The sequence below is a fragment of the Squalius cephalus genome, assembly GCF_949319135.1.
Source record: "Squalius cephalus genome assembly, chromosome: 14".
In the NCBI taxonomy this organism is placed as follows: Eukaryota; Metazoa; Chordata; class Actinopteri; order Cypriniformes; family Leuciscidae; genus Squalius; species Squalius cephalus.
This window is the reverse complement of record NC_137135.1, coordinates 8,135,772-8,146,023: the sequence shown is the minus strand read 5'-3', so window position 1 is coordinate 8,146,023 and position 10,252 is coordinate 8,135,772. Positions and strand designations below refer to the sequence as shown.

Below are 10,252 nucleotides of genomic sequence, written 5' to 3'. Positions count from 1 at the left end.
TCTCTCTCTCTCTCTCTCTCTCTCTCTCTCTCTCTCTCTCTCTCTCTGTCTCTCTCTCTCCAGAAGATCTTTCACAAAGAGAGCTAAAAAGGCCCCATTTTATAATCCCTAATGACACACAGTATCTCTACATTTGCGTACATGTTGCTTCTACTTTATTTGTTACATTACTCGTCGTTGCCTTTCCTGTTTGCTTCAATGGCATTAGCAATACACGTTTCTTTTATTGAACATTTTATCAAATTTCTACCTTTCTAGGCATTTAGTTACACACAACAATGCTCCTGTTCCCCAGAACCCATGTTCACCCACACACACACATAATGCAACATACGTCATCTTTATCTTTGTGCACAGTATATGTTTTTGTCACCTGATGAAAACTTCATGGCCCCAAGATCTGTAATTCTCTGCATTTTATTAAATATGTTCTTATAATTTAGATCTTTATCTAATAGTTTAGAAGAGAGCACTTCATTTCTCATGACAGATGATATAAAACATGTAGACACTGTAATCACCAATACTCACGGTTAGTGAACTTCTGCTTCATACTCATCCTGCACAATGTGTGCTAGTGACATGAATGATCACTCAAAACGTGCAGCTTGATGAGGGGATGTCTGATATTACTTTTAATCATATATTATTTTGACTTTTCTCTGATCAGACAGATGCATATTGCCCGCTGAACACTAAAATGATGTGGTAAGCAACTCGCACGAACAGGAAACACTCTAAATAGTATGTCATTTGTAACTGAGGAGATCGCTAGAGATAAACAAAGCACATACAAATAAAGACAAGAAACGACAAGGGACAACTGAAACTCTGCTATATATGTGTATCAGGGGAAACTAAACTAGACACAGGTGTGCAAATCATTGGTAACCATAGAAACTAACAGGGATATAATCAGTAACATAGAAAACCAAAACTAAAGAGAGCGGAGAAACAGAAAACTATCAACATAAAAGTCCACATAACTATTGATTGGCAAAAAAAAGAGGATTTTTGAAACTTTTAATCTATTGAACCAGTTGCTACACAACATGATTCCTTGTTTCACTGTTTTTATTGATTGTGTAATCTATTAAATGCAATTAACTTATCATCTAATACCATTAAAATATGAAGGGTCTATCTATTATGCGTTATTCAAATTGTTTGGTTAATGGAGAGCTTGATTAATCAGACCAATAAGAGACTAACTAAAACTCTTCCTTTGTATTATACAAATGTGTGTTAAAAATGCACCTTTTGAAAAACCAGACACTGGCTCATGGCTTCGTATCTGAACGATTTGTTCATGAACCAGATCTGATTCTCAAGCGTAACTCGCACGATCTGCTTGAAGTTGTCATCAATGAATAACTCCTTAAATATAGGCCTGTTCTCCACACGAAGCTACCATAAAATTCTAGGTTTTTTTATGATACTAATAAAGTACTTTTTTGAAGCTTGAAATATACAGTCCTTATTAATTGTAATTATATGGAAAAGAGTGACTAGTACAACATTTCTCCTTTTGTGTTTCATGCATGCCAGAAAGGCTACAGTTTTGAATGGTGTAAGGCTGTTAAATTTAAATTTTGGGGCAGGGACCATTGCTTTATTTCTTTTGTTATCTTATTATAATGTACCACACCTTTATGCAGTTGCATAAAAGCCACTCGTGCCAAAGGGTGTGAGGGAGTGAATTCTCAGGGATAGTGCATGATAACTGTCTTTTATAGTACAGTCTAACACATTTTAGAATGAGTTATTGTCATTTGTAAATCTAGAATGAACTACAAAAATGCAGGTTTTGGTTTATTAAGTGTGGCAACATAATGCAGCATGCTTAGAAACTACATGTCAACTAACTCAGAGTATTAGTAGACTGTCTGCTTTATATCTGCTAACACTTTATTTTGATGCTTCTCAAACTAGTAACTAGACATTAACATACAGTAACTAGAAGTAACTTTGCAACCCCTGGCAAAAATTACCCAGATTTTTTACTTCATAAACAAATCACAGATATGACACAAAGAAGGTTTTATTCAATAGCTTAACATTCTGACTTCATGAAACATTCCTCAAACAAATCCACTTGGATTGTCTTTTTCCAGACTATGTAGAGGGGAAAAAAGTATGGAATCACTTAATGTTGAGGAAAAAATGATGGAATCGTCAACAAAAAAACACATTTAGTACATTGTTACATTTTTCTGCATGGCTTTTGACAGCCTGGATTCTTGGAGGCTTGGACTTCACTAATAAAAAACAATATTCCCCATCAAGCTAGTTCCAACTTTCCCAAACAGCGTTTGACAGATCAGCGTTGCAGATCAGCTTTATGGACCAGTATTTTTCCACCTTAAATTTTCAGTTGGATTGAGATCCGGACTGTTTTGCTGGCCATGTCATTCAGTCCATGTGCCTTTCCTGAAGAACAGCTTGAACACTTTTTGCTCTGTGACAAGATGCATTATCATCCTGAAAAATTATTTCATCATCACCTAACATATTTGGTAACACTTTACGGTTACACTTTATTTTAAGGTGTCATTGTTACAGTGTAATTATATGTAATATTAAGCAACTACATGTACTTACTAGGGTTAGGATTAGGATTTGGTTGAGGGTTAGTTGCATGTAATTATGCATCATTTATTGTTATTATGGTAAGTACATCTAACATATGTAACAAGGACACTAAAATAAAGTGTTACCCACTTTACAATAAGGTTCATTTATAGTTAACTACCTTATTTAGCACAAACTAAAAATGAACTGCACTTATACAGCATTTATTAATCTTTGTTAATGTTAGTTTCATCATTTACTAATACAGTATTAAAATCTTGTTAACATTAGATAATGCACTGTGAACTAACATGAACAAACAATGAATGACTGTAATTTTATTAACTAAAGCTATAACAAATATTAACAAATACTGTAACAAATGTATTGCTCATGGTCAGTTCATGTTAGCTAATAGATTAACCAATGTTAACTAATGAACCTTATTGTAAAGTTTTACCACATACACTGTAAAAATGAATACGCTATATCTAATCAATAAAATTGTGGCAACAGATTACAAGCAATATTATTAATTAAATTTAACAAATTAGAATTGAGTAATAATTAATCAAATGAATTCCTTAAAAGTTAACCATTTAAAATGAGTAAAATTTACGACAATTTTTTTTAAACAATTTTTTTTTTATTGCCAACATTGAAGACACCTGGTGTTAACAAGCAGAATCACTGAAGAAGAAAACCGTACTTTTTAGTCACCATTATGGTGCTCAGTGTTTGTTTTAGTTGGGCTCTAAATTTTAGACACAGCTGACTGGGAACAACCAACTTCTTTGGCCCATAATCCGTGTTGAAATTCCTTGTTGGAGGAGTGTTGCAATCCTTTTCATTGTTTCAGCTAACAACTCTTTTGTTGTGGCCATATTTCCTTTCATTTAGACAAGTCAAACAACCTGTTAAGGTGTGTTGGCACTCTCTTTTAACTGTTGACTTATTAGCATTTTTAGTCAATTTCTACTAACCCTAATCTAACAGTCTACTAATACTCTAAAGAGAGTATGTTGTAAAGTTAGTATGTAGAGTGTCTAAAGGAGACTATTGAAACAAAGCGTAGCTTTTAAATGCTTTTGAAGCACCATAAGAACTCACTGAAAGAGTTGAAAGAGTGTGAAAGTTAACTTTGATAAATTAGTGAAGATGCTAGGCTTTCACTAACACAAGAATGTGTTTCACAACACGTGGACGTGTGTGGTCATGTCTGAAGGGAACGTATTTGTGCGCTGGCAGATGTTTGTGTGACAGAGTGTATGCAGAGTTACATTTGATCTCCAAACACAAAGAACATTACAAATATCACTATAAAAAGTGACCTAAGTACTGAGAAATGTGTCCCAACGATTGTAAAAATAATAATAATAAAAAAAAATGGGTAGAAACTGCAATAAAACTACATTGATCCAAATGCCAAAGAGAAAAAAAAGTCTTCAGTAAGGTTTTACAACTTTTAACATCAGAAGACAGCCTATACCAGCAATTTGAAATTTCATTTGAAACCAATCTCATTTATAGAGTTGTTTTAATTATTATAATTTTTTTGAATCTGTTGATAATGAATAGACTATCAACACTTCATTTTGGCATGCAGGGTTTGTGTGTATGTGTGTGTGTGTCTGTATGAGATATATATATATATATATATATATATATATATATATATATATATATATATATATATATATATATATATATATATATATATATATATATATATTTACACACACACACACACATATATACATATATACAATATATACACACACACACACACACACACATATATATATATATATATATATATATATATATAAATATAATTTCATGAATAATGCCTATGATGTTTATTCTACTCTTTAATATTATAAATAAAAATGTTTTTAAAATAAGCCAATCGCCACTCCAAAATAATGCATACATCTCACTTTTCATGAAGTTGTTTCAACGAAATAGCTCTCAGAAAAATGGAGAAAAAAAACTACTTTTCACATAATGAGTGTTACTGTTGTGTTCATTGATGTTTTCATTAAACGGTAGCCTACATATGTGTTAACATCTTAAAAACAGCATTTTAGGGCTTCATGACCCTTTAAGGGCCTAGAACATTTCCTTAAATTTAACCAGTGTAGTGAAGCAGGACAGGAGAAATGTTCCCACTATATAATTCGAGTAAGAAGCCTGGCAGCAGCAATTTATATAATATGAAGGCGGGACAAAGAGGATTGAGCCAAACCAAGGTATACAGTGAGTTACAAATCCAGCCTGAGGAAACAAAAATATTAATCACTGATAAAAAATGCTTTTAATTTTGCGATGGATCTGAGATGATAAAAGCCACTCTTCACCACTGAATTGATTTGTTTATTGAATTCACCGTTATCAAAAGCCACTCCCAAATTTCTAGCATGCGCATGAGAATTCACAGATAAAGGACCCAGATTGTTTTTATCTGTTTAATAGATTCTGGTGGTCCAAAGACTACGATTTCTGCTTTCGATTCATTCAGCATATGAAAGTCAGCTGCCAGCCAGCATCTTACCTCTGCAAGACAGTCCAACAAAGAGTGTATGTCATAATTTTCAACATGTTACAAAGGGAGGTACAGCTGTGTATCGTCCACATAGAAATGATACACAATATTATGCTTCCAAAAAAATTAACCTAAAGGGAGCAAATACAACGAAAACAAAAGCGGACCCAAAATTGATCCCTGAGGTACACCACAAGTTAATGGTACCATAGAGGGAGAAAAATTCCCAAACTCAACCGAATTTTCTTTTTTGAGAAAGATACGATTTAAATCAGTTCAATGCGGTTCAACCAGTTCAACCCACTTACTTAACCGTTCAGGCAAAATGGTATGGTCAATGGTGTCAAAAAAGCCACTCTGAGATCCAGTAGGACCAGCTTTGCAGAGTCATCTAAATCCACAGCAAACAAAAGATCATTTAGTATAAGCAACACTGACTCTATACTGTGGTGCTGTCTAAAACCAGTTTGATACTTGTCTAATAAATCACTGTCATTTAAAAATGCAGACAATTGATGGAAAACATCCTTTTACGATATGTTAAATAGAAATGGTAATATATCTAAAATATATGGATCTAGACTGGTCTACTAATTTAAGGCTGTTAAATAGAAGTCCTAAACTAGTTTTTTTTATAATATAAATAAGTTAGCAAGTTGGTATGAGCAGACACAGTCATCAAAAATATAGAAAACAACAAAATTGTAAGGGAATACCAGACTCAGAGACAGGCTTACCATCAAACCCAAACCGGTGTTTATTGAACAGATGCACAGATGAAACAGGGGAGTAAAAACGATTGATGAATATTGAATAACAGTCCTTTCCTTTATACTATCTTGGGATTTGATGATGACCTGTGAGTGGAGGAGACTGGAAAGCATACAGATGGTTGGGATTGTTGAGTAGCGGAGCGGGGAACAGGTGAGGAAACACAGGTGCATAATTGGAGAGTCTTAGGCGAATGCTGGAGGAATACGAGGAGATCTCAGGAGTGTGACTGGGAACCCACAGGAGACAACAGGTAAGGAGTCTGTAATCCACATTGATTACAGAGCAGGCGATGAGTGACTGAGAAGTAAGTGTTTGAGTGGGCTGGTGCAGGAGATTAGGATCTGGTGAGAATGAGCACTGTTTGATGGAGTGACAGAAAATGAAAACGAAGTGGTATTTGGGGTTAAGATTATGTAAACTACAGCTACCATGACATGAACTGTTATCGAAACATATGACGCTGATTCTGATGAACATCATACCTGCATGCAAATCCTTCCCAGCTAACACACGAAAATGTATTGGATACGTAATTTATTGGAAGTGTAGGCTACCATTTGGTAATTCCGTGACTTACTGACAACTTTGTATGACCTTGCATGCTTGTAATTTCATTCGCTCTTTATATATAATATATATACAGCACGCATGAAGAGAGTGCCCCGCGAGCACAGGATGCTCTGACGGGACAGGGAAGTTTGTTTTTCTGAGGTATGAGACTTTTTATTTCTTTACAAGTGAGCAGACACTTTCTCAGGTAGGCTACGCTTAATTAAAATAAAATGACAATAAATTATAGGTAACACCGATATGTGAAATAGCGTATAAATCTAGTTGGAATTCCACTAGATCCACGAGACCTAAGACATAAACTATAATTTTTACACCAAATGTTTCAGAGATTAGGGTTTCAGGATTTTTTTATAAAGCAGCCCTTTCGATCATAGATATCACCCACATTCAGACATACAAAGTTCACTTTTTATCAGTCCTCTATGACGTCATCACACACACACGCACACACACACCTCTAATAAAACTACATCGTGTCTGATGGCATGTTTTTCCTCAGCTTGCTCAGTCTGGACCTGATCTCGATCACTCGTGCCTCTACATGTCAGTGCTTCACTGCTGTCTATTTCTCCAGCTTTCAGCATCAGTGATTTCACACAAACTCTGCAGGTCCATGATTGTGCAACGCTGTAATGAAAGAGAACTAATGCATGTATAGTTCACTATAGCCTATACTGTACTGTAACCTATTGCAAAGGAGATACAGGAAAAAGTCAGAGCAACAGTTACCATCGCACCAGTATTTAGACACACTTAAATGTCTGAATGCGCATTAATTTGATGTGAAATATAAATAAAAGCTAAAATGTTGTGCTATAGTCTAATACTTTTTGGGTATTTCAGGCAAGATGAAAAATAGTGTTAATAGAGACATTTAAAAAAATGATTTTGTTTTTAAAGCCCCCCTGTGGTGAAAATCAAGCTTTTAATGTTGTTTATATGTATATGTGGTGTTTTTAATATGGTTTAAGACAAACCATGTGCAATTAAGTCGACACCATTGCTGAGTATTTTCTCCTTAAAACTGCAATGAACCAAAGACAGTCTCAAAAACACGCTTTGAAATCGCTGGTGTTTCTGACGTCACAAACGACCTTGTAACCAATCAGATCAACGTGTGATCGCCAACGAGTGGATCTCTGAGCTGAGTGAGTGAGTGGAGGCGGGGCTCATTTGCATATTCATAGAACCGCGTATACTAAATGAGGCAAGGGTGTAGAGTTACATTCAAGATATTTTAAGGCATGACAATATTTTTTTCAAGGAAAAAAACGTTTAAATATGTAATTTTAAGGGATACAATTATTGACTACAGGGGGTTTAATGCGTAGGCTACCATTATGCATGTAGTCAGAGGGGTTTGAAACATATTGATATGAATACGTAAATATGCATTCAGCCAACAATATACACTTCAAGACACAGTAGCCTAGCTATAACACAATGACTTTCAGTGTGTGCGGATATGTGTAATGAATGGCCAGAAGATTCAGATTTTGTGCTGGGTGTCCTGTTATAGATTTACACAATGCAAATATAAAGGCCTCTAAATTATCAACACGATCAAAACGTTGTTGAAAAACCTGTTGTTCACGATCTACTTCATGCCTTCTGTTGTCTGGCTGATATTTTTAGCAAATAAAAGCCTTTTAGTATAACAGTGAAAACATTCGACTCGTGCTTCACGTGTCTTTTTGCTGTGAAGTCTTTACTGATTTTTATAAAGTAAACGTAAGAATAATTTGCATATTGAAAGTAATATTTTAAGATGAAGATCATGTTCATATATGCGAGTATCAGATATATAATCCATCAGGCTTTTGAGGAAGGTTAATCCTTGTATTGCATGTTTTAAAGTAAAGCTTTGATCATAAAACTAAGCATTTAAATATCATCTTACTAAGGCAGATATAGTGACAACTGATGCATTTCATAGAAGTAATCTGATATAGGCTACTGTTACAAAGATCAAAATTTCATCGTACTTTTGGCCATGAAAATATCAGCAACTGCACCAAATGCCGTATTTTTGCTCAGTTTGGGCCTCTGAATAAAACTGAGGTGTTTTTCTTCCTGCATGTGAATATTCTCATATGAGCCTTTAAAGCCTCATTTTTAAAACATTACAAAAAAAAAAAAAAAAAAAACGGCAATATAGGCTGCTTACATTTTTTTAAATATACATTCTGTCTAAAGTTTCAACAAACAGTTCCATTAAAAAAAAGAAAGAAAAAAATGTCGGACTATTAATAAACAATAAAATACCTCCGGTAAAAATATGCATGTTACAGTATTACATCGTAATGCAGGTTCAGGTCCTTTGAATGAAGAAGAGCAGTATTTTACCCATATTAAACAATTCCACTGGTCTCAGTTCAATAAAAGCACACTTGGCATTGCATGTTGTAGCCTACAACTCACAAAGTTTCATAAAGTATATTCAAAAATTCAAAAAACAGCAAAATTGAATACAGTATATTCAAAAAACAGCAAAAATTCTGTATGCATCACCAGATGGTCAACTACAAATTGTCAAAATGTGCCTAAACAAGTAGGACAATGCATGGTGTAGTGTCCCACAATGCAATTCATTGAACTTCTTCCTGTTAAAACATTTCTTCGTCCAGCATTACTTGCAAGATAACTGGCTAAGTGACAAAAATGTAGAACACTTTTGTTTGGAATTTATTGTTGCATAATAATGGCTGTGTTGTTTCACATTCTTACAAAAGTAAGCACTAGGCAGTGTTCAGGAACTTGCACACTAGTATTTTATTGTGAACAAAAACGTATATTTCGGTCTACTTCGGCCTTACCAAATAACTTTTTTTATATTATATATATTTTTTTTATTGCATTTTAATAAGAACAAAACAATTTACATACAGGCAACATATAACCATACATGTCAGGGGTAAACAAAAGGGAAAAAAACGAAGAAACCCGATTAACAAAGCTGCAGTGTGTACATTAGTATCGTGCCTCCACCTGCCGGACAGACCCTGTTACTGCAGTCAATGCTCAAATACCACAAGCCTCCAGTAGGCGGAGCTACACTTCCATATATGGTCAGTCCCTTACTGCAGTGGGCGGGACCTTTCATTCGATTGGTTCAGGGGGTGTCAATCACCTCAGGTCGATAGCAAACGAGCTAACTAGCTCCACACAGGCAAAATACTGTCTGAATCATAACAGCGAAAAATCGGCGGGTTACTTATTTAAATGTATTTATTTATTTTTTATATATCGAAACGTTAGATCGGAAAATTGCAGAAACTGGGGCGAAAGGAGAGGTATGTTGATTATTGTGTCAGTAATAAGTTAATTGGAAACAGTAGCTCAGCTTACACGCTACTAGACACAAACATATTAGCTAAACGCTGATGCAAATAACTACATCAATATTTCGGTGTTATTAAACACATACTCGTTAAAGATATGAGCATTGTTTAATCTCTACAGAATAATTCACGTTCTGTAAGTTCTTTCATTAAGTATATCCTTGTTAGTTTAAGTAAACCTCATTTGTTTGCTGGTTTGTTTATTTGTTTTGCTAACTTGTGTGCCGTTGTTGTTGTTGTGAACATTTTATTAACATTATGTGTATATAGTATAATATATCTGTCGCCCTGTATGGCTATATTAACCTTCTAGTTGAAAAAGCTCGCAAGTGTAACAGATCTAGATTTAACCTTACATTTCTTGACCATCTCTACAATAACATCTATAAACGTAATATGTGTTATGTTTACTATCAAATAATCATATGTAATTTCATTTATAATGATA

General features: G+C 34.4%; 1 protein-coding gene across 6 annotated transcripts in view; it reads left to right on the top strand.

The window, feature by feature from the left end:
- The first annotated feature begins 9,568 nt into the window (after positions 1-9,568).
- Positions 9,569-10,252, top strand: part of LOC307171108 (SLAIN motif-containing protein-like) — a 29,539-nt gene continuing 28,855 nt past the window's right edge. For 4 of the 6 annotated variants that reach the window (XM_079892518.1, XM_079892517.1, XM_079892515.1 and 1 more), the window contains exon 1: positions 9,569-9,756. The gene's annotated coding sequence lies outside the window, so the exon portion shown is untranslated. The remainder of the gene's footprint in view (positions 9,757-10,252) is intronic. The other 2 variants (XM_079892519.1, XM_079892516.1) reach the window with 1 other exon arrangement.